A 24,776-nucleotide genomic window follows, 5' to 3' on the forward strand; every position below is an offset into this window, starting at 1 on the left:
ATGCCTTCTCCCTGGAGCATGAAAGGGCCCTCACACTCTGAGGAGGAAGAGAGACTAATTAGTATCTCTCTAGGTTATGAAATCCTTCCTTTATGCGTGGGCCCAGCAGAATTATGCATAAATGTTAGCCGACAAACTTGGGCTTTCATCCTGCCTCCAAAAAAGGACTTTTGGACATTGCTTGGATTATTTACTGCCCTTTCTTTTTATAAGAACCATGTCAACACTACTGAAACTCTAGGGAAAGGACAAAAAACATTATGCAAAAGGTTTACTTATAAAAACTTTAAGTATATTCCTGTTCATTGGTACAGGTGTCAAGCCAAATCAGGAAAATTAATGTTTGTGGCCAGTTACAACATTGTCGATTGGGGACCCCATGGTATGTGGTTATCTGGCTGTTCAGATGATATTAATAGCACTATATGTGATTATGCTGCTCAAGTAGCATGGAAGATTACCAATATTATGATGGAATATTACCATGACAAAGGACTTCTTGGCTGGCTTGATGGTAGAATGGCTCCCCCTTGCCCTCGAATCATCCTCAATAAATGGATTGAACCTAAACGATGAGACATTTGGAAGCTTTCCACGAGCACCGAAAGAACTTGTAACTTGGACTGGATATTTCACAGAGACTAGTCGCAGTTCTAGTCATTATCCCTTTCATTGGAATCAGTCATATGTCATACAAGCTTGTGTTCCCCTTCCTTTTGTTATAGCTATAGGAAACTTACAATTCAATAAGATTTTACATTCTGTAACTTCTATAAATTGAAAATTATATACCTGTCTTAACTCCTATTTCCTTAAGAAATGAATCCTTTTTTGTCGGCAGTCACATTAGGCATTACTGACAAAATGGAGGAATGGCCCCAACTCCCTCTCCTTGTCCCGCAGGCACGGACCCAGGATGAAGGAGTTAGGCCTTGTGATTCTGACTTGTTTTTTCCTCTCCTCGGCTGGGTTGACTGAAAAGAATATTAAGGTGCTTATTGTTCTTTAGAGGAGCATGAGAAGACACAAAGCCTTCTGCAGCTGTGCTCAGAGAATAATTCATAAAGTTAATCATTGACATTCGTTCAAGGACCTTTACGAAAGAGTGTTCCAGAATAAGCAAGTAGGCCGCAGCTTGAGGCCATGGGAAGGATTGCTATCAGAAACCTATTTGTGAGGGAAATGTTTATGGCAAAGGAGTTTGCTGAATTTAAGGCTTAGGAATAATTAAAATAGTTAGAAGCTAAAGATTTAAGGAATGTTGTAATGTTAGCATATTTTACTATAGCTTATAGAGATTAGGAATTTTGGCGATATTAGTAGTTAGAAGCCTTTTTAGAGAAAGTGAGCTCAGGATACGAGGGGCAAACAGGATTTTAAAAGATAAGAAATGAACTGAGGAATGTGGTATGCAGCCCAGACATTAGCATGAGTTACAATGTATTCACAAGGACACATGAGAAGAAGTAAATAAGAGAATCACTGAGGCAGGAACTCCTTTTGAGGGGCAACAATGATTTATGGAGACAACAAATCTGGGCCAGGGGGAACTGAAAATGTCAAACCTCTGACCTAATGCTTTTGTAAAAGTATAAAAGAGAATCTTAAGCTTGAAATAAAGATGCAGTCCAAGAAAACTAGATGAGAGGCTGCATCATAACTCACCAACACCGCCCATCCCTTCAGGCTGATTCTTTGGCCGCTGGAGCTGGACTCTGGCACCTTTTGATTCTTCAATCTTGATGTAATTTATGGTTACCAGTAAATCTCCAACAGCCCTGGGAAGGAGGCCCCATGGCTGGGCTCACTTCCCGGTTACTTACTAAAATACTCTGATGATCTAATGATTCATTGGTTGGCTGATTCTTGGCATTTGGGAATTAATAGCTATTTGCACCACTGCTGCCATCACCGCGTTGCTTTACAAACTTCAGTTCAAACACATAATTTTATCCAAAATTGGACTAAAGGTGCTCATACTATGTGGGTCACTCAGGCTCAGATAGATGAGGAAATTCAAGATGAAATACAGGAACTAAAAACAGCCATCAAATGGGTTGGAGATCAATTAACAGATTTACAAAAACAAATGATACTAAAATGTGATTGGAGGTCTACTCAATTTTGTGTTACTCCTGTTCAATTCAATCATTGTGCCTACAACTGGGAACGGATCAAATTTCATTTACAAAACATACATGATAATGCCTCTCTGAATGTACAATTATTACAAAAAGAAATCTCTGAAACCTTTTCTAAAAGTCTGCCCTCTTCCACTAATTTGGAAACTAGCTGAACAACTGGCTGATCAATTATCTGGGCCAGACCCTCGAGGATGGTTACAAAGCATTATACATAGTATTGGATCTGAAATTATAACACTCATAATTGTCCTAATGATTATATGCATATTATACCAATGCCTTTCAACTAAAATTGTTCAAACTAAACAAACTCATTTGGTCAGGACCTTTCTCACCAAAGTATCTACAGTCACCCCCAATTATGAAAAAATAAAAAAGGGGGAGTTGTCAGGGGACAATAAAGCCCATATATCCATTAATAGTCTGCCTTGTGAATTATTAGGATTAATAGAACACTATATGAATAAAAAAATACTAGAAAGTACCCAGTCTGGATCGTTGCTTTTCTCCAGAGGAAACAGTGTCATAAAGAGGTTAAGGGACTTGCTTAAGGAACATAGCTCATTGTAACAGAGCCAAGGCAGGACACACGGCTGATTAGGAATGTGTGTTCACATGGCTGTGTTCCTTTTAAAGTGGTCTGTGGCTTTATAACTAATTCTACAATACTCAGCTTTGCTATGCAAAAGTATACAAGGGGAAAAAATTGGAAAAAATGTTATTATTCCACTGCTGCACTGAGTATTTTGAACTTTTCTTGGTTATGTAAAACAATAATGTAATTCACTTATTAGATATTATGATTTTTAACACAGAGTGGGGTTTTTATACAATATTTAAATATTTGTGCTTTATTTGGTAATTATTTTCTTTCCAGGACATAGACTAAAGGTATTCACCAACTTGAAGCTCAAACATCCCAAATTCTGTCCTGATCCTATAAGTTTCTATCTTTCAGGTAAAATTAAAACAGCCATGGTGGGAGCCGCATTTTTATTGCATTGGACATTATGCTGTCATTCAATAAGCAAAAAAATAAACAGTAAGATAAAATATAATTATTCCTATAGCAGGTAGATGACGTGTACATCAGAAGAGAATAATTCTGAGAATTCTGGATGTTTTTTCATATAGGAGAGGTATCATATGAAATGAAGAGCATTTTAGTGAGTGTATGAGAGATAGAACAAAAGAAAAAAGACCCTTTAAGCAAAGGGAATACTATCAAACAAAGAGAAATAATTTTTAAGTTAAATGATGGTTGGAAGGCATCACTGACTCAATCAGACATGACTTCAAGCAAACTCTGGGAAATAGTGAAGGGTAGGGAAGCTTGGCATGCTGCAGTCCAAGGAGTTGTAAAGAGTCGGAGGCAACTTAGCAACTAAACAGCACTATAAATGAACTATGGTCACTCTATTTCCTATTTGTTGTTGTTGTTTAGTCACTGAGTTGTATCCAACTTGTTTGCAACCCAGGGATCGAACCGAAGTCTCCTGCATGGGCAGGCAGATTCTTTACCACTGAGTCACCAGGAAAGCTCTACTGCACCTGCTAGAAAAACTGGTCATGCAGACCGGCAGATCCGGAAGTGGAGAACTGAGACCTTACAAAACTTGAGGAATGAACGTTAAAAAGAAAGTCAGAGGCCAAGTAAGGAAGTCCGTGGCCATGGCAAACAAAAACCCAGAAAATGAAACTGTATAAATGCAGGGAAAAAAATCCACGAGGGAAGGATAAACAATTTCTGTACAGTCTCCTCATTTATCATTTTTTCAACAGTTATTTCTGAAAGCCTTAACTCTGAATCTATTTGTATTCCTGTTCTAAGAAAATGCAGACCAAAGAACCTCTGCTACTAGTTGTAAGATTTTTATTTCCTGCCACTTTAACTCCAAGCAAATGCTATGATTCTTGTGTCCTGATTTTCCTTTGCCCCATCCAAAAATATATATATACATACCAGAGAGGGAATGTTCCCTTTCATCCCTTTCTAGTTCAGAAGTTTATACTTTTCCGTTTCTTGCCTTTTTTCACAAATTAAAAACAGGTAAGTCAAAACATTAAGTTTGCTTTTATGGATCTATAGAAAGAAAATCAGTGCAAGAATCTCTCTACTAATAACTTTGACACTGTTCAGCTCTTGCCATTCATAATTGAAATGACTCTTCTTATAGCTGGAGATATCTTACCTAAAGGGCAGCTTAAGGTTCCTGCTTCTGTCTAATGTGAAAGTTCTGTTTTTTGGAAGCCCTCCCCAACTACCCTCACTCTCAAAATATACACCATTCTCTGGTGGTTCAACTGATAAAGAATCCACCTGCAATGTGGGAGACCTGAGTTCGATCTGTGGGTTAAGATCCCCTGGAGAAGGGAATGGCTACTCACTCCAGTATTCTGTTCTGGAGAATTCCACGGACTGGACAGTCCATGGGGTTGCAAATGACTGAGCGACTTTCACTTTCCTTCTAGTATCTCTTACACTAGGTTAGGCTTTCTTCAGGATTTTGTCATTTCTACTTTTTAAAAAAGGTTTTGTCTGCACGGGACTGTGGTGGGTGGGGACTACTTTGCATTGTGGTAGCTTTTCCCATTGCAGGCCACAGGCTGTAGGCACACGGGCTTCAGTAATACAGTACTCAGGCTCAGGAGTTGTTGCCCACAGGCTTAGTTGCCCCTCGGCATGTGGAATCTTCCCAAACCAGGGATCTCAGAACCCATATCCCCTGCACTGGCAGGTGGATTCCCATCCACTATGCCATCAGAGAAATCCACTCATTTCTACTTTTGACAAAGATTCTATCCATTTGGAAAATGAGTGGCTGAACATGGTTTCCAGTGCAACTGTTTTAACATTTCAATTTTAGCAGGAAAACTAGATATTTAGCTGCATTATTCATTTATGTCACATTGTATGGAAATAACTTTCTCAAGCAGCATCTTCTTCTTCCCACTAAAATAGTCAAAGTGGCCCTTGCCACTGAGGAAGATACTACAGTAATGGGAGAGAGCCACTCAAACCAATCACTAAGACTGTGTAAAGCTACTTCCCTGAAGCCTGTATCTAGGACTTGGTGATAATAAAGCGAGTAACTTCCATTCAACCACATTTGCTTTGGATGTAAAAAACATGACTTCATTATTTCCGACCATTTCTTTAATTATCTGTCATTTCAAAACAGGACTAGGCTAATTTATAAAACTTTGGTCTAACTATATCAATTCAACAATTGTAGATAAGTATGTATTCCTGGCACTTCTGAAAAATAAAAGAGATGACTAATTATGGAATTCTCCAGGCCATAATACTGGAGTGTGCAGCCTTTCTCTTCTCCAGGGGATCTTCCCAACCCAGGGATTGAAGCCAGGTCTCCCCTATTGCAGGCAGAGTCTTTATCAGCTGAGCCACAAGGGAAGCCCAGGAATACAGGATAGGGTAGCCCTTCCCTGCTCCAGTGGATCTTCCTGACCCAGGAATCAAACTCAGGCCTTCTGCATTGCAGGTGGATTCTTCACCAACTGAGCAATCAGGGAAGCCAATTATAATCAAGTTTTCTAATGTTTACCAAGCACGAATGCCACATTGAAGAGCAAACCTGAAGCAATCCTACAAGCAAGTGGAATAAACCACTTTTAGAATTATAAAGTTGTCAGAGAGTATTTTAGAGAGGGAAGCTCAATGACAATTTCAAGTCTATAGTCAGATTTTTTTTTAATTTTATTTATTTGGCTGCCCCAGGTCTTAGTTGTAGTATACAAGATCTAGCTCCCTGACCACGGATCGAACCTGGGGCCCCTGCACTGGGAGCTCAGAGTCTTAACACTGAACCAACGGGGGAGTCCCTATAGTCAGATTTCTAATGATTGTACAGACTTGAGGGAGGCATGACCGTATTGGGGGAAGTTGAATCACTGAAATGCCTTCTTTTTTTCCATCTTGGGCTTTGATTATATTGTTAATTTCTATAATTCTTTTGAAAGTGAAAGTTGTTCAGTCGTGTCCACCTCTTTGAGACCTCATGGACTATAGAGTCCTTGGGATTCTCCAGGCCAGAATAATGGAGTGGGTAGCCTTTCCTTTCTCCAAGGAAAGGATCCTTGGAGATCCTCCAAGGATCTTCCCAACTCAGGGATCAAACCAAGGTCTTCCATATTGCAGGCAGATTCTTTGCCAGCTGAGCCACCGGCTGCTGCTACTGCTGCTGCTGCTAAGTTGGGACAGTTGTGTTTGACTCTGTGCGACCCCATAGACTGCAGTCCACCAGGCTCCGCTGTCCCTGGGATTCTCCAGGCAAGAATACTAGAGTGGGTTGCCATTTCCTTCGCAAAGCATGGAAGTGAAAAGAGAAAGTGAAGTCGTTCAGTCGTGAAAAACACTTCTCAACCCATGGACTGTAGCCTACCAGGTTCCTCCGTCTGGAGTGGGTTGCCATTGCCTTCTACACAAAGCCACCTGGGAAGCCCCTAACTCTTTTGAGAGGACTCAAAAGTATGATATTGGGTCACACTCATCAGTTATCAGCTTGTGCCTGAGTGCTCAGTCGCTCAGCTGGATTCTTTACCACTGAGCCACCTGGGAAGCCCAGTTACCATTTTAGGATAACCAGTTCACTTGCTTGCTTTTTGTTCTTCACATGGCTGTCCTCTGCAGCTCCTTGGGTGTAACTGAAGTAGGAGTGAGTAACAGTCTCTGATACCATCACTGAGTGGAAGGCAGGGGTCCTGTGTCTGTCCAGTGACACTGGACTTGGTCTCCCTCTCAACTGCCTCTCTCTGAGCCTTCCAGACCTTCTTGGAGGTCATGATGCCATACTCTGTGATCCGCAGAGAAGCCTTCACACTCAAGTCACAGTGTTAAACTATCTTCCCAAGTGTATTTGGGTAAGGACATTCTCAAATTAAGTGTGAATTTAAAATTGCTTTTTGCCCATAACATCCTGTTCCAGATCACTGAAGTACCCATGATTCCAATTACATATATTCAGTTCTGCTTTGTTCAGTCGCTAATTCGTGTCCGACTCTTTGCGACCCCACAAATCACAGCATGCCAGGCCTCCCTGTCCATCACCAACTCCCGGAGTTCATTCAGACTCACGTCCATCGAGTCAGTGATGCCATCCAGCCATCTCATCCTCTGTCGTCCCCTTCTCCTCCTGCCCCCAATCCCTCCCAGCATCAGAGTCTTTTCCAATGAGTCAACTCTTTGCATGAGGTGGCCAAAGTACTGGAGTTTCAGCTTTAGCATCATTCCTTCCAAAAGAAATCCCAGGGCTGATCTCTTTCAGAATGGATTGGTGGATCTCCTTGCACTCCAAGGGACTCTCAAGAGTCTTCTCAAACACCACAGTTCAAACGCATCAGTTCTTCGGCGCTCTGCCTTCTTCACAGTCCAACTCTCACATCCATATGTGACCACAGGAAAAAACAGTAGCCTTGACTAGATGGACCTTAATCAGCAAAGTAATATCTCTGCTTTTCAATACGCTATCTAGGTTGGTCACCACTTTCTTTCCAAGGAGTAACCATCTTTTAATTTCATGGCTGCAGTCACCATCTGCAGTGATTTTGGAGCCCCCCAAAATAAATTCTGACACTGTTTCCACTGTTTCCCCCTCTATTTCCCATGAAGTGATGGGACCAAATGCCATGATCTTCGTTTTCTGAATGTTGAGCTTTAAGCCAACTTTTTCACTCTCCTCTTTCACTTCCATCAAGAGGCTTTTTAGTTCCTCTTCACTTTCTGCCATAAGGGTGGTGTCATCTGCATATCTGAGGTTACTGATATTTCTCCCAGCAGTCTTGATCCCAGCTTGTGTTTCTTCCAGTCCAGCATTTCTCATGATGTACTCTGCACAGAAGTTAAATAAGCGGGGTGACAATGTATAGCATTCAGTTACTCCTTTTCCTATTTGAAACCAGTCTGTTGTTCCATATCCAGTTCTAACTGTTGCTTCCTGACCTGCATACAGATTTCTCAAGAGGCAGGTCAGGTGGTCTGTATTCCCATCTCTTTCAGAATTTTCCACAGTTTATTGTGATCCACACAGTCAAGGGCTTTGGCATAGTCAATAAAGCAGAAATCGATGTTTTTCTGGAACTCTCTTGCTTTTTCCATGATCCAGCAGATGTTGGCAATTTGATCTCTGGTTCCTCTGCCTTTTCTAAAACCAGCTTGAATATCTGGAAGCTCACGGTTCACGTATTGTTGAAGCCTGGCTTGGAGAATTTTGAGCATTACTTTACTAGCATGTGAGATGAGTGCAATTGTGCAGTAGTTTGAGCATTCTTTGGCATTGCCTTTCTTTGGGATTAGAATGAAAACTGACCTTTTCCAGTCCTGTGGCCACTGCTGAGTTTTCCAAATTTGATGGCGTATTGAGTGCAGCACTTTCACAGCATCATCTTTCAGAATTTGAAATAGCTCAACTGGAATTCCATCACCCCCACTAGCTTTGTTCGTAGTGATGCTTTCTAAGGCCCACTTGACTTCACATTCCAGATGTCTGGCTCTAGATGAGTGATCACACCAACATGATTATCTGGGTCATGAAGATCTTTTTTGTACAGTCCTTCTGTGTATTCTTGCCACCTCTTCTTAATATCTTCTGCTTCTGTTAGGTCCATACCATTTCTGTTCTTTATCGAGCCCATCCTTGCATGAAATATTCCCTTGGTATCTCTAATTTTCTTGAAGAGATCTCTAGTCTTTCCCAATCTGTTGTTTTCCTCTCTTTCTTTGCACTGATCGCTGAAGAAGGCTTTCTTATCTCTTCTTGCTATTCTTTGGAACTCTGCATTCAGATAGGTATATCTTTCCTTTTCTCCTTTGTTTTTCGCCTCTCTTCTTTTCACAGCTATTTGTAAGGCTTCCCCAGACAGCCATTTTGCTTTTTTGCATTTCTTTTCCATGGGGATGGTCTTGATCCCTGTCTCCTGTACAATGTCACGAACCTCATCCCATAGTTCATCAGGCACTCTATCTATCAGATCTAGGCCCTTAAATCTATTTCTCACTTCCACTGCATAATCATAAGGGATTTGATTTAGGTCATACCTGAATGGTCTAGCAGTTTTCCCTACTTTCTTCAATATAAGTCTGAATTTGGTAATAAGGAGTTCATGATCTGAGCCACAGTCAGCTCCTGGTCTTGTTTTTGTTGCCAGGATAGAGCTTCTCCATCTTTGTCTGCAAAGAAAATAATCAATCTGATTTCGGTGTTGACCATCTGGTGATGTCCATGTGTAGAGTCTTCTCTTGTGTTATTGGAACAGAGTGTTTGCTATGACCAGTGCATTTTCTTGGCAAAACTCTATTACTCTTTGCCCTGCTTCATTCTGCATTCCAAGGCCAAATTTGCCTGTTACTCCAGGTGTTTCTTGACTTCCTACTTTTGCATTCCAGTTCCCTATAATGAAAAGGATATCTTTATTGGGTGTTAGTTCTAAAAGGTCTTGTAGGTCTTCATAGACCGTTCAACTTCAGCTTCTTCAGCGTTACTGGTTGGGGCATAGACTAGGATTACTGTGATATTGAATGCTTTGCCTTGGAAACGAACAGAGATCATTCTGTCGTTTTTGAGATTGCATCCAAGTACTGCATTTCAGACTCTTTTGTTGACCATGATGGCTACTCCATTTCTTCTAAGGGATTCCTGCCCGCAGTAGTAGATATAATGGTCATCTGAGTTAAATTCACCCATTCCAGTCCATTTTAGTTCGCTGATTCCTAGAATATCAATGTTCATTGTTGCCATCTCTTGTTCGACCACTTCCAATTTGCCTTGATTCATGGACCTGACATTCCAGGTTCCTATGCAATATTGCCTTTTACAGCATCGGATCTTGCTTCTATCACCAGTCACATCCACAACTGGATATTGTTTTTGCTTTGGCTCCATCCCTTCATTCTTTCTAGAGTTATTTCTCCACTGATCTCCAGTAGCATGTTGGGCACTTACTGACCTGGGGAGTTCCTCTCTCAGTATCCCATCATTTTGCCTTTTCATACTGTTCATGGGGTTCTCAAGCATACCATGCCACTAATAATCAGGTCCTAGGTTAAAAGGCATAAGTAGCATTTTTTTCCAAAATTAAAGTAAACATTGGCTGTGAAACTATAACTTACATACTCTAGATCTTCTTTCATTTCTCAAGCTTACAAAAAATATTTTATTATAACCCAGGCCGAGTGTCCAAAAATGACATGAGTCAATACCGTTCAATCCCATTCTAAGTATTCTAAGTATTCCTCTAAATTCCTATGACTTACTTTGTACCTTTCTTCTAACACACATTGCATTTAACCATATGTAATGTAATTCTTCTCTCTGGCATTGTTTACGTCCTGCAACCAAAACCATATTGAGGACAGGAGGCACTTATATCATAGAAGTGCTTATATGCATACAGTTTACCATAAAGAAATAAATGTTTTTAACTGAATGAGCAGATGAGTGTGTGGATTAAAAAAAAAAAAAAAGGAAGGAAATGATTGAAAGAGGGAGCTCCAAATGGACTATCCCTACAAATTTAGCTGGGAGAATTCTCATGAGTCTAAGCCAGTACCTAAATTTCCTCAGGACAACATGCTATTTTCACTTTCCTTGTCCCTCTAGTACTGGTACAAAAAATTAATAAACAAATACATATTTATATTAAACATATTTACAAATACATATGTTCTATATGTAGTTGATACAAATTTTTAATGTAAATATGTTGCCATTCAGTTGCTAAGTTATGTCCAACTCTTTGCAACCCATGGACTGCAGCACACCAGGCTTCCCTGTCCTTCGCTAGTTCCTGGAGAGATAATGAAGTCGTGTCCGCTGAGTCAGTGACGTCATCCAACCATCTCATTCTCTGTCACCCCCTTCTCCTCCTGCCTTCAGTCAGCTCTATGTTCACATATATCCCCTCCTCTTGAGCCTCCATCCTATCCCACCCACAATCCCACTTCTCTAGGTCAAAATAGAGCACCGAGCTGAGCTCCCTGTGCTATGCAGCAGCTTCCCACTTCATCTTTTAGTCACTCAGTCATGTCTGACTCTTTGTGACCCCATGGGCTGCAGCCCACCAGGCTTCCCTGTCCTTCACCAAGTTCCAGAGTTTGCTCAAAATCATGCCCATTGAATCACGGATGCCATCCAACCTTCTCATCCTCTGTTGTCCCCTTCTCCTCCTGCCTTCAATCTTTCCCAGCATCAAGGTCTTTTCTAATGAATTGGCTCTTCGCATCAGGTGGCCAAAGTACTGGAGCTTCAGCTTCAGCATCAGTCCTTCCAGTAAAATATTCAGGATTGATTTCCTTTAGGATTCACTGGTTGGATTCCTTGCTGTCCAAGGGACTCTCAAGAGTCTTCTCCAGCACCACAGTCAAAAGCATCAATTCTTCTACACTCAGCCTTCTTTTAGTCCAACTGTCACATCCATACATGACTACTGGAAAAATATAGCTTTGACTATATGGACCTTTGTATGCAAAGCATTTTAATTCATTTTATACATGTTAGTCTGTTTATGTCAGTGCTACTCTCTCAATTCCATCTGTCTCTTTTAACACCTCAGATTCACTCCAGGTTTTCTCACTTGCCTATCTCATGTATCATCTTGGAACCTTAATGCCCTTCTCTGGTGTCACTTTGTCCCCTGGGGGGGCTACAGGTGGCTATGCAGCTGGAAGCCTCTCCTGACTTCACAGCTGTCCCCATAGAGAAAGACCAATATTCTTCCTGCCTCTGAGCAGACTAGAGGCAATTAGTGTCCTGCTTGGTTACTGCCAAATCACTAGGTGAGTGAGAGTTCTCTGAAGAGACTCCTCCACTCAAAGATGGTAAAAAAATGGGAAGGTTCCTCAAATTGGGCTTGCCTCTTTGGGCCCCACAAGCCAAAGACTTCAGTGGATGCTATACACGTCCCTGCACTTGCAAGCTCCTTAAAATTAGGGGCAAGCTTTTCTCCTTGGAAAAGACCCTGATGCTGGGAAAGATAGAAGACAGGAGGAGAAGGGGATGACAGAGGACTAGATGGTTGAGTGGCATCACTGACTCAATGGACATGAGTTTGAGAAACCTCTGTGAGATGGTGAAGGACAGGGAAGCCTGCCATGCTGCAGTCCATGGGGTCACAAGGAGTTGGACACAACTGAACAATTGAACAACAACAAAAGCTTTTGAATTGCTCACAAAACCTAGGACACCATGCGGATTCTGGGGATTTCAAGAGCACCAGATTGGACATGATGTGCAGAGGTCCTGGGACCTCTAAGCTCAGATCAACACACCCTGTCTTTCAGGGAATATAAATTTCTCAGTGAGTGCAGAAACAGTGCACTCCTTGGAGCTCTGTAGTACTCAGGTGGCTACAGTTCCTGAAATTGGGAGGAAAGACACAGTTGTCAAACTTCTTTTAATTGAGCTGAGTAAGCCTGACTTGCTTGAGAGCTCTACAAGGTCCAGAGAATGGTAACAATATTGGCTGCCTGTAGTCTTCAGGTAAAAAATGTATTTTTAAATTAATTTTTATTGGAGTATAATTGCTTTCCCTGGAGAAGGAAATGGCAACCCACTCTAGTATTCTTGCTTGGAGAATTCCATGGACAGAAGAGTCTGGTAGGCTACAGTCCATGGAGTCGTAAAGAGTTGGACACAAGTGAATGACAAGCATTTACTTATTTATACTTGCTGTATAATGTTGTGTTAGTTTCTACTGTACAACAAAGTGAATGAGCCACACACACACATATATATATCCACTCCCTGTTGGGTTTCCTTCCCACTCAGGTCACCACAGTGCATTAAGTAAAGCTCCCTGAGCTGTACAGTATGTTCGCACTAGTTACCTATTTTATACATAATGTAGCAGTGTATATGGGTCAATCACAATCTCTCAATTCCTCATTCATTTATTCAGTAACACTGGTGATTTCTCTCATTTGCCTCAGCTTGATAACTCGCACCACGTGAGCAGGACAGAAGTGAGCAACAACAGTGTCCTCATTTAGGTGGAACAGGTAAGAGCCCTGCAGCCTTGCTAGACACAGGCAGGTGGACATTCCTCTTACTTGGGTCTCTTCACCTGGGAGGTACCTGATATGAGAAAAGCGATAAGGGAAGCCTCCTTGAAAAGCACATCCTTCCAGTTCCATTAGATAATATTTATAAAGTCTCTTTCCTCACTGCAGTCTTCCCTGGAATTTGGAGTGTCAGAAGCAAGGGGGTTGGGGGAATACAAGCATTTCAGAAACTATGGATTTATTCATCCTGAAATGGGAATGTGAGTATTTCTGTCTGCTTCAGGTAGACATTCAGTCTCCATAACAATTCTAGGAAGATGGGTTTTATTATTTCTATTTTATAAATGAAGAAACTTACCAAAGGCACATGTTTACTCAGGTGTCGAATGTGAGTTCTATGTGAGTTCTAGACACACTTCCACAAACAGGCTCGATCATCTAAAAGCTTAGTTGAAAGTTGCTGATCAAGGGTAGGAAGTGTTCCCAGGAGTTGGCCAATGATTATGCCAACCTCACTTTAACATAAATATATACCAAAAATTAGATATTGGTAAATAGATAGATAGGTACGTAGATAGATATATGCATAGATAGATATAGACAGAGAGATATGTTGTCAGTCTAGAAGTGTTAATCATAGTTACTTTCATCATAATGTAATCAATTTCATTAGCAACACAAGAAACCACTCGATTTTGTACGCAAATGTTTATACTTTGAAAAGTGTTTTCTAAATATTCGGAAACACTAGTATGGATAGAGTCAGTCCACCAGTAAAAAGAATTTCTGGGCACTTCCTGGCAGTCCAGTGGTTAGGATTCTGAGCTTCCACTGAGACGATGTGGGTTTGTCCTGATCAGGGAACCAAGATCCCGCATTCTGAATGGCATGGCCAAGAAAAGAATTTTTTTAATTAAAAAGAAAAAATTCTCTCTCATTCCGAGCAGAACCATATATTGGGCATTATGGAGAAACATGGACCGTTTTTTTCTAAATATTTATTTGGCTGTACCAGGTCTTAGTTGCAGCACTCAGGATCTTCCATCTTCCTTGCAGCATGCAGAATCTTTAGTTGCAGTATGTGAACTTAGTTGCAGTGTGTGGGATCTAGGTCCCTGATCAGGAATGGAACCTGGGCCCCCTGCATTGGGAGTGTGGAATCTTAGCTGTCAGACCACCAGGGAAGTCCCTGAATTGTTTTAATTGTTTAAAAGTCTGGGAAAGTTTCATTACTCTAAGGATCTCTTCTCTAACTCCTCGGGTTCCTACTCTAAAATCTTCATCTCCGTCCTCCTGCAAGAGCAGTGAGGGAGCACAGCTGCCTTGAGATTAAACACCACCACCAACAGGACTGTTCCTCAAAGGATGAAGACTGAATGGAGCTAAAGGAAAAGAGGTGAGGACTCCTTGATTCTGGATTATCCTCCCTGTCTTTTTTCAGGTACCAATCAGACACTGAGCTTTTCCTTCTGTGTTCTACAAGACATCCCTGTAGGAAACCTGCAACCTGCTATCATGAAAGTCTACGATTACCATGAGACCAGTGAGTAACAGAGGACTAAGACCCTAAGTTGGAGAAGGAAATGGCAACCTGCTCCAGTACTCTTGTCTGGTATTATCCATGGACAGAGGAGCCTGCTGGGCTACAGTCCATAGGGTTGCAAAGAGTCAGACACAGCTTAGCGACTAAACAACAACAGCAAGGACCCTAAGTTACCTCAATCCATAATAAAGGAATTAGAGTGTGACAGACATGTATAGGTAATTCTTGTTTTCGACATATTCTATTACCTTATTCCTGCTACCTTGGCCTATAAAACTACTATAAAAACTAGCTACAACATAAGTCTGCCAATCATGCAATGATTTCCAAGGGACTCAGAGTTTATGAAGAAATGTTTACAGATAAGGAGATATACAAATCTTCTTTAAAAGATACTTCAACAATGCAAAGTAATAAAAAGTTGGGAGAATTATACAGATATTTATAGGAGAAAATTAGAGCTAGGAAAAGAACAACCCCTTGAATGGTCAATGAAGACCAATCCAAAAAAAAAAAAAAAAAAAAGTCGGGGACTTCCCTGGCGGTCCAGTGGTTAAGACTCTACATTTCCATTTAAGGGGGCTTGGGTTCTATTCCCGCTCAGGGACCTAAGATCCCACCTGCCATGCAGTATTGCAAAAATATTTTTTTTTAATATAAGAATAAAGAAAATAAAAATTTAATTGGAAGATAAAGGATGAATACTCTTCTGATTAGTGGAGATGAACATGCTGAATGTTGCAGACTTGGAAAGAAGGATGAAAAAATATCATGAAGGGAGAAAGAAGCAAATATCAAAGCAGAACTGAGAGGACTCACGCCACATTTAGCTGCATCCTGTACTTTGCTTGAACAACTGCAGTGTGGGCAGCCCTTCACTTCTCCCCCAGAGAAGGGGATTCCTTCAATGATATCAAGAGAGGAAATCCCTCGACATTTTTGTCTATTTCCCCAATTAGCTGGTATTTCTGCAATGATACAATTCCTGCTTCAGTCAAGTGTACAGTTTTTATCTGTGAAAACCTCTCCATGAAATCCTGTCCCATTGAAGCTCCCATTTCTCAAGGTTTTCCCCGCATCGTGTCTTTCAGATGAAGCAGCTTTTGCTGAGTACAGAGGTCCCTGCAACACAGGTAAACAGTCTGTGTTCCAAGTATCAAGTCTTTATTTTGTTCCTAAAGCCAGTCCTCCTAAATACAAAATCATCTATATATTTTTTCACTTGATCTCAGATTCCTCATGCCACATAATAACACAGAAGTATACACTGGGGAGAAGAGTGCTAACTCTCTGAAAGATTTCTTTCTAATTTCTTTACCAGAAGAGTCTGTATTTGTTATACGGTGGATATTTGATGAATCTCAGTCTCAGCCACAGCCAGTTTGGCTTCCTTTAGCAAGACCTGCCCTTCAGCTCCAATTAGAAGTGCATCCAAACCTCTCAAGCCCTAAATTAGCCTGTTCACTTTCTTCTCTTTATAGACACAGAACTAGGAAATATTTGAGGAGAGTAGCATCAGTTCAGTTCATTTCAGTTCAGTCGCTCAGTCGTGTCTGACTCATTGCAACCCCATGACTGCAGCACACCAGGCCTCCTTGTCCATCACCAACTTCCGGAGTTCACTCAAACTCATGTTCATCGAGTCGGTGATGCCATCCAGCCATCTCATCCACTGTCATCCCTTCTTCTCCCCACATTCAATCTTCCCCAGCATCAGGGTCTTTTCAGATGAGTCAGCTCTTCGCATCAGGAAGCCAAAGTATTGGAGTTTCAGCTTCACCATCAGTACTTCCAATGAACATTCAGGACTGATTACCTTTAGGATGGACTGGTTGGACCTCCTTGCAGTCCAAGGGACTCTCAAGAGTCTTATCCAACACCACAGTTCAAAAGCATCAATTCTTCAGCTCTCAGCTTTCTTTATAGTCCAACTCTCACATCCATGATTGACTACAGGAAAAACCATAGCCTTGACTAGACGGAACTTTGTTGGCAAAGTCATGTCTCTGCTTTTTAATATGCTGTCTAGGTTGGTCATAACTTTTCTTCCAAGGAACAAGCATCTTTGAATTTCATGGCTGTAGTCACCATCTGCAGTGATTTTGGAGCTCAAAAAACTAAAGTCTGTCACTGTTTCCATTGTTTGCCTATCTATTTCCTGTGAAGTGATGGGACCAGATGCCATGATCTCAGCTTTCTGAATGTTGAGTTTTAAGCCAACTTTTTCACTTTCTTCTTTCACTTTCATCAAGAGGCTCTTTCGTTCTTCTTAGTAGCATCAGTTCAGTTCAGTTCAGTGGCTCAGTCATGTCTAACTCTTTGCGACCCCATGAATTGCAGCACACCAGGCCTCCCTGTACATCACCAACTCCTGGAGTTCACACAAACTCACGTCCATCAAGTCAGTGATGCCATCCAGCCATCTCATCCTGTCGTCCACTTCTTCTCCTGCCCCCAATCCCTCCCAGCATCAGAGTCTTTCCAGTGAGTCAACTGTTCGCATGAGGTGGCCAAAGTATTGGAGTTTCAGCTTCAGCATCAGTCCTTCCAATGAACACCCAGGACTGATCTTCCTTAAGAATGGACCTGTTGGATCTCCTTGCAGTCCAAGGGACTCTCAAGAGTCTTCTCCAACACCACAGTTCAAAAGCATCAATTATTCAGTGCTCAGCTTTCTTCACAGTCCAACTTTCACATCCATACATGACCACTGGAAAAACCATATCCTTGACTAGATGGACCTTTGTTGGCAAAGTAATGTCTCTGCTTTTCAATATGCTATCTAGGTTGGTCACCACTTTCCCTCTGAGGAGTAAGCATCAAATTTTATGGCTGCAGTCACCATCTGCAGTGATTTTGGAGCCCAAAAAAATAAAGTCTGACACTGTTTCCACTGTTTCCCCATCTATTTCCCATGAAGTGATGGGACCAGATGCCATGATCTTAGTTTTCTGAATGTTGAGCTTTAAGCCAACTTTTTCACTCTCCTCTTTCACTTTCATCAAGAGCCTTTTTAGTTCCTCTTCACTGTCTGCCATAAGGGTGGTGTCATCTGCATATCTGAGGTTATTGATATTTCTCCCAGCAATCTTGATTCAAGCTTGTGCTTCTTACAGCCCAGCGTTTCTCATGATGTACTCTGCAAAGAAGTTAAATAAGCAGGGTGACAATATACAGCCTTGACATACTCCTTTTCCTATCTGGAACCAGTCTGTTGTTCCATGTCCAGTTCTAACTGTTGCTTCCTGACCTGCATATAGGTTTCTCAAGAGGCAGGTCAGGTGGTCTGTATTCCCATCTCTTTCAGAATTTTCCACAGTTTATTGTGATCCACACAGTCAAAGGCTTTGGCATAGTCAATAAAGCAGAAATTGATGTTTTCTGGAACTCTCTTGCTTTTTCCATGATCCAGCAGATGTTGGCAATTAGATCTCTGGTTCCTCTGCCTTTTCTAAAACCAGCTTGAACATCTGGAAGTTCACGGTTCACGTATTGTTGAAGCCTGGCTTGGAGAATTTTGAGCATTACTTTACTAGCATGTGAGATGAGTGCAATTGTGCAGTAGTTTGAGCATTCTTTGGCATTGCCTTTCTTTGGGATTAGAATGAAAACTGAACTTTTCCAGTCCTGTGCCCACTGCTGAGTTTTCCAAATTTGCTGGCATATTGAGTGCAGCACTTTCACAGCATCATCTTTCAGGATTTGAAATAGCTCAACTGGAATTCCATCACCTCCACTAGCTTTGTTCATAGTGATGCTTCCTAAGGCCCACTGAACTTCATATTCCAGGATGTCTGGCTCTAGATGAGTGAGCACACCATCATGATTATCTGGGTCATGAGGATCTTTTTTGTACAGTTCTTCTGTGTATTCTTGCCACCTCTTCTTAATATCTTCTGCTTCTGCTAGGTCCAGACCATTTCTGTCCTTGATCGGCCCATCTTTGCATGAAATGTTCCCTTGGTATCTCTAATTTTCTTGAGATCTCTAGTCTTTCCCATTCTGTTGCTTTCCTCTATTTCTTTGCACTGATAGCTGAGGAAGGCTTTCTTATCTCTTCTTGCTATTCTTTGGAACTCTGCATTCAGGTGCTTATATCTTTCCTTTTCTCCTTTGCTTTTCACTTCTCTTCTTTTCACAGCTATTTGTAAGGCCTCCCCAGACAGCCATTTTGCTTTTTGCATTTCTTTTCCATGGGGATGGTCTTGATCCCTATCTCCTGTACAATGTCACGAACCTCATTCCATAGTTCATCAGGCACTCTATCTATCAGATCTAGGCCCTTAAATCTATTTCTCACTTCCACTGTATAATCATAAGGGATTTGATTTAGGTCATACCTGAATGGTCTAGTGGTTTTCCCTACTTTCTTCCATTTAAATCTGAATTTGGCAATAAGGAGCTCATGATCTGAGCCACAGCCAGCTCCTGGTCTTACTTTTTCTGACTGTATAGAGTTTCTCCATCTTTGGTTGCAAAGAATATAATCAATCTTATTTTGGTGTTGACCATCTGGTGATGTCCATGCGTAGAGTCTTTTCTTGTGTTGTTGGAAGAGGGTGTTTGCTATGACCAGTGCGTTCTCTTGGCAAAATTCTATTAGCCTTTGCCCTGCTTCATTCCATATTCCAAGGCCAAATTTGCCTGTTACTCCAGGTGTTTCTTGACTTCCTACTTTTGCATTCCAGTCCCCTATAATGAAAAGGACATATTTTTTGGGTGTTAGTTCTAAAAGGTCTTATAGGTCTTCATACAGCTTCTTCAGTGTTACTGGTTGGGGCATAGGCTTGGATTACTGTGATATTGAATGGTTTGCCTTGGAAATGAACAGAGATCATTCTGTCGTTTTTGAGATTGCATCCAAGTACTGCATTTTGGACTCTTTTGTTGACTATGATGGCTACTCCATTTCTTCTAAGGGATTCCTGCCCGCAGTAGTAGATATAATGGTCATCTGAGTTAAATTCACTCATTGCAGTCCATTTTAGTTCACTGATTCCTAGAACATCAATGTTCACCATTGCTGTCTCCTGTTTGACCACTTCCAATTTGCCTTGATTCATGGACCTGACATTCCAGATTCCTATGCAATATTGCTCTTTACAGCATCGGACCTTGCTTCTATCACCAGTCACTTCCACAGCTGGGTATTGTTTTTGCTTTGGCTCCATCCCTTCATTCTTTCTGGAGTTATTTCTCCACTGATCTCCAGGAGCATATTGGGCCCCTACCAACCTGTGGAGTTCCTCTTTCAGTATCTTATCATTTTACTTTTCATACTGTTCATAGGGTTCTCAAGACAAGAATATTGAAGTGGTTTTCCATTCCCTTCTGCAGTGGACCACATTCTGTCAGACCTCTCCACCATGACCCACCCGTCTTGGGTGGCCCCACAGGGCATGGCTTAGTTTCATTGAGTTAGACAAGGCTGTGGTCCATGTGATCAGATTGACTAGTTTGTTGTGAGTATGGTTTCAGTGTGTCTGCCCTCTGATGCCCTCTTGCAACACCTACCGTCTTACTTGGGTTTCTCTTACCTTGGATGAGGGGTATCTCTTCACTGCCGCCCCTCTGAATGAACGTGGAGTAGCTCCTCTCGGCCCTCCTTTTTAGTAGCATAATGAGATTTAATTTGAGATAGTAACAAGCAACAGAATGGGGTGAAAGAGGTAAACACAGGTGACAAGGAGATTATAAACTCTTGAGAGTCCCTTGGACTGCCAGGAGATCCAACCAGTCCTTTCTGAAGGAGATCTGCCCTGGGATTTCTTTGGAAGGAATGATGCTAAAGCTGAAACTCCAGTACTTTGGCCACCTCATGTGAAGAGTTGACTCACTGGAAAAGACTTTGATGCTGGGAGGGATGGGGGCAGGAGGAGAAGGGGATGACAGATGATGAGATGGCTGGATGGCATCACCAACTTGATGGACGTGAGTCTGAGTGAACTCCAGGAGTTGGTGATGGACAGGGAGGCCTGGCATGTTGCAGTTCATGGGGCGGCAAAGAGTCAGACACGACTGAGTGACTAAACTGAACTGAGCTGAACTGATTCTCCTGGAAAATGGGATGTGAATATATTCTACTTCTTAAAAGTGATTCTATCATTTTTACCACTTAAAGAAAGCCAAAATTCTTTGCACCAGTCTGACAAGTTCTAGACCAACATGAAAGTCTACAAAGATATTTTAATGTATGGGTCTACCATCAATAGGTTCAGCTTTCTATGCAGTTCTTTTCCCAAGTCCGTTAAAAGCCGTAATTGACAGTCATGGCAAGGCAGGATCAACAATTAATGTGATTAATTATGCATCTTACTTTGATGGTGCTTACAGCCATGAAATTAAAAGACGCTTACCCCTTGGAAGAAAAGTTATGACCAACCTAGATGGCATATTCAAAAGCAGAGACATTACTTTGCCAACAAAGGTCCATCTAGTCAAGGCTATGGTTTTTCCTGTGGTCATGTATGGATGTGAAAGTTGGACTGTGAAGAAGGCTGAGTGCCAAAGAGTTGATGCTTTTGAACTGTGGTGTTGGAGAAGACTCTTGAGAGTCCCTTGGACTGCAAGGAGATCCAACCAGTCCATTCTGAAGGGGATCAACCCTGGGATTTCTTTGGAAGGAATGATGCTAAAGCTGAAACTTCCAGTACTTTGGCCACCTCATGCGAAGAGTTGACTCACTGGAAAATACTTGGTGCTGGGAGGGATTGGGGGTAGGAGGAGAAGGGGACGACCGAGGATGAGATGGCTGGATGTCATCACCAACTTGATGGAGGTGAGTCTGAGTGAACTCTGGGAGTTGGTGATGGACAGGGAGGCCTGGCGTGCTGCGATTCATGGGGTCGCAAAGAGTCGGAGATGACTGAGGGACTGGACTGAACTGAACTGAACTGAACTTTGAACTAACAAGAAGAATGGGGAACTACTAGGTAAGGTTAGACATAAACTGAAAGGATTTTAAAGCATACATACTGATACTGGAGGCACGTATATAACATATACTAAATCCGTGCCTCCAATCCTGAGCATTATAGTGAAAAGACCATCGTGGATATTCTGCTAGTTTTCTTTTCTTTTTTTTTTTTTTTTTTAACGTGCTTCCGCTACACTTGTGCCTGATCTGATACCTTAGCAAAAGCCCAAGATGCCTCTTTTCACGCACAGTAATGAAACTGCCACTGGGTGGCAGCAGAGGATAAGAAAATATGAGTACTGCCAAATGGCAAAAAAATTAAAAGTTAGGCAAGGGAAGAGAGAAGGAGAGGAATAAAATAATCACGGAGATTTTATAGTAAGAAGATAACAAAGCAAGGTAACTAGCACACATATTGTCCTTACTGGTCCACAGAATTGCATTCCGGGAGTAGTGACTCTGTGTGTGTGTGTGTGTGTGTGTGTGTGTGTGTGTGTGTGTGTGTGTGTGTATAGGGGGCACATTTTTCACACTTTAACATCTCTGAAATTGGGACACATCCTACAGTGGATAATTTCTATTTTATTTTGTATTGTTGCATAACAAATCACTCCAAAATTCAATAAGCTTAAAAAGCAACAATTTTATTGTATTTTACAGTTTCATGGATTGACTGAGCTTCTCCAGGGGGTTCTTCAGATGGTCCTGCCAGGGGTCTCTCATGAAACTGCAGGCTGAAAGGACCTGGGACTGGACTTTTCCAAAAGCTTCCCTGGGATTCTTGGGCAGCTGGGGTCTGCCCCCTCTCTATGTAGCTCAGGGCTCCTCCTTGTGTCTTCTCCAGCAGGGTTCCTGGACCTGTTACAGGGCAATTCAGTGCTCCCAAGAAACAAAGCAGAAACCAAAACATTACTAATGAACAACCCCAGAAGTCACATAGAATCACTTTTATTACATTCCGTTGATCAAGAGCATCACAGGGTCCAGCTTGTATTCAAGAGAAAGTGAAACAGACTCTGTCGGGAAGGAGTAGTAAGATCACGTTACAGAAGACCATGCAGATGAAGGAATTGTTGTAGCCACCTTTGGAAACATTTCCTAAATCTGCCATTTGATTACAAAATCACTTTTTCCCCCACATAGAAAATACTTTTAGCCTCTCCCCAGAAATTCTCACCTTATTACGGATGCACTAGGATCTCAGCATCAAAATCAGGTGTGAATACGGTTTGTGGGTGAAGCTCCTTAAGTACTACTCTTCAAGTATAGATCCTGAAGAAATCTGGTGGGGTTTTGGGGGGGGTTTATTTGTTTGTTTGTTTGTTTTGGGTTCTTTGTGAGGTTTTTGGGGCCATGCTACATGGCTTGCAGGATTTTAGTTCCCTAACTGCAGATTGAATTCAGGCTCCTGCAGGGAAAGCACAAGGCCAAACGATTGGACCGCCAGGGAATCCCTAGTTGCTAAAGAAATCTGAACTTACAAGACATCTGTACACAAACTCAATAAATGATGAGAAAACAAAGAAAGGTGAGTGCAATAAATATTCAGTCCAGAATGAAAACTAGGGAAAATGGACTCTAGTTCTTGATGGGGGAATGACAAGGACAAAAGAACCTGTGGTTCATTATTATATACACTTCAAATAGGTATAGTGCATGGTTCATCACCTATACGCAATGAAGGCATTTGCTTCTTTGTTTTTAAAGATCATGTTCGATGGGAGACGGGCAGCCATCTTTGGAAACAAGTCTGACACAGCGTTTTACACAATAGCTGTCAGGCAGTCAACATTCCTTCTTCATGTATGAACTTGGCTGCTTTCCCATTGACCTTCCCATTAAACAGCTTTAATCTCCCAGTGTTTTAGTCAGTGAGTCATTTGAAAAAGGAACTGGAATTCTGATTGTTGTTTGAAACCCTCCCGTGACAACTCCTAGTCAGGTCAAAAAAGTGTTAGCTTGAAGACCGACCAAATGGTTGTCAGCTTGGCAACCATCTCAGAGACAATGGTGAGGCACTCTTAGGAAATGCTGCATTGGCAGCAGCCACGTGATATACAAAAGGACACAGAGTATAAAAGGTGATTCAGATGAAATGCCCTCTAATGGAAATAAGTTTTAGGAATATTGAATGCTGGATGTAGGCCTGGGAGGGAGGCACAGAACAGAAGAGCTAGCTAACATTCCAAATACGTCATTGCTACATTTCAGGCAAATAGTGGAAAAGCTCTTGATTTCCAATCTAGTGTTCTCTGGAGAACACTAAGATTTCCTGACTTGGATAACCCAACACAGAAGGCACTTAGACAGGAAAATGGACAGTATGGCTTTTGTCTTTCCAAATGGGGTAGGGGATTAGATGACATTTGTTTATTAAGGACAGAAGCAGCCTGGGGACCTAGCACTACATCAGGGGCTTTATGATAATTCTGTGCCATCTACTAGATGCACTCTTCTTCACCTTTTGGCCATGCCAAATGACATGTGGGATCTTAGTTCCCCAGCCAGGAATCAAACCTGGGCCCTCTGCATCGGGAGCACAGAGTCTTAACCAGTGGACCACCAGGAAAGTCCCTGTGCCATACAGTGAAATTACATAGTGTATGTGACTATGAACCATTCCAAAATGATACCAAGATTAGCACTTGATTCTACCTGCATCTTCTCCTTTCTCTCTTAATTTTTGGAAAGCTTAATTTTCTGTAATCAGTTGTCACCTTTCTATTAAAAATATGATGTGTTTCTGTTTTATTCTGTTTTGTTCTTTTCTTCATTACTGACATGTGCTACAGCTGATACTTTACTTTCCTTGCCACTTAATGTTATGCTTTTTGTTCATATTCACTCACTGTCATTCTAGGGCTAGAGTTAATAATTGGCAGTGACCTGAATACAGTGTACAAGCAGGCTGACTAATCAAATGATCCTAGATTTCTGTTTGAAAATGTCTGGTGACAAAGGGAATGATTCACCACAAATGAACTATTCGGGGATCTGAGTCTAGTCAAAATGACACACGAATTTTTCTAGAAACAAGATAAGTGATTGGATAATAGATTCTACCCATTCAGTTCAGTTCAGTCGCTCAGTCGTGTCTGACTCTTGCGACCCCATGAATCGCAGCACGCCAGGCCTCCCTGCTCATCACCATCTTCGGAG

Source organism: Ovis aries, chromosome 3, assembly GCF_016772045.2.
Source record: "Ovis aries strain OAR_USU_Benz2616 breed Rambouillet chromosome 3, ARS-UI_Ramb_v3.0, whole genome shotgun sequence".
Lineage (NCBI taxonomy): Eukaryota > Metazoa > Chordata > Mammalia > Artiodactyla > Bovidae > Ovis > Ovis aries.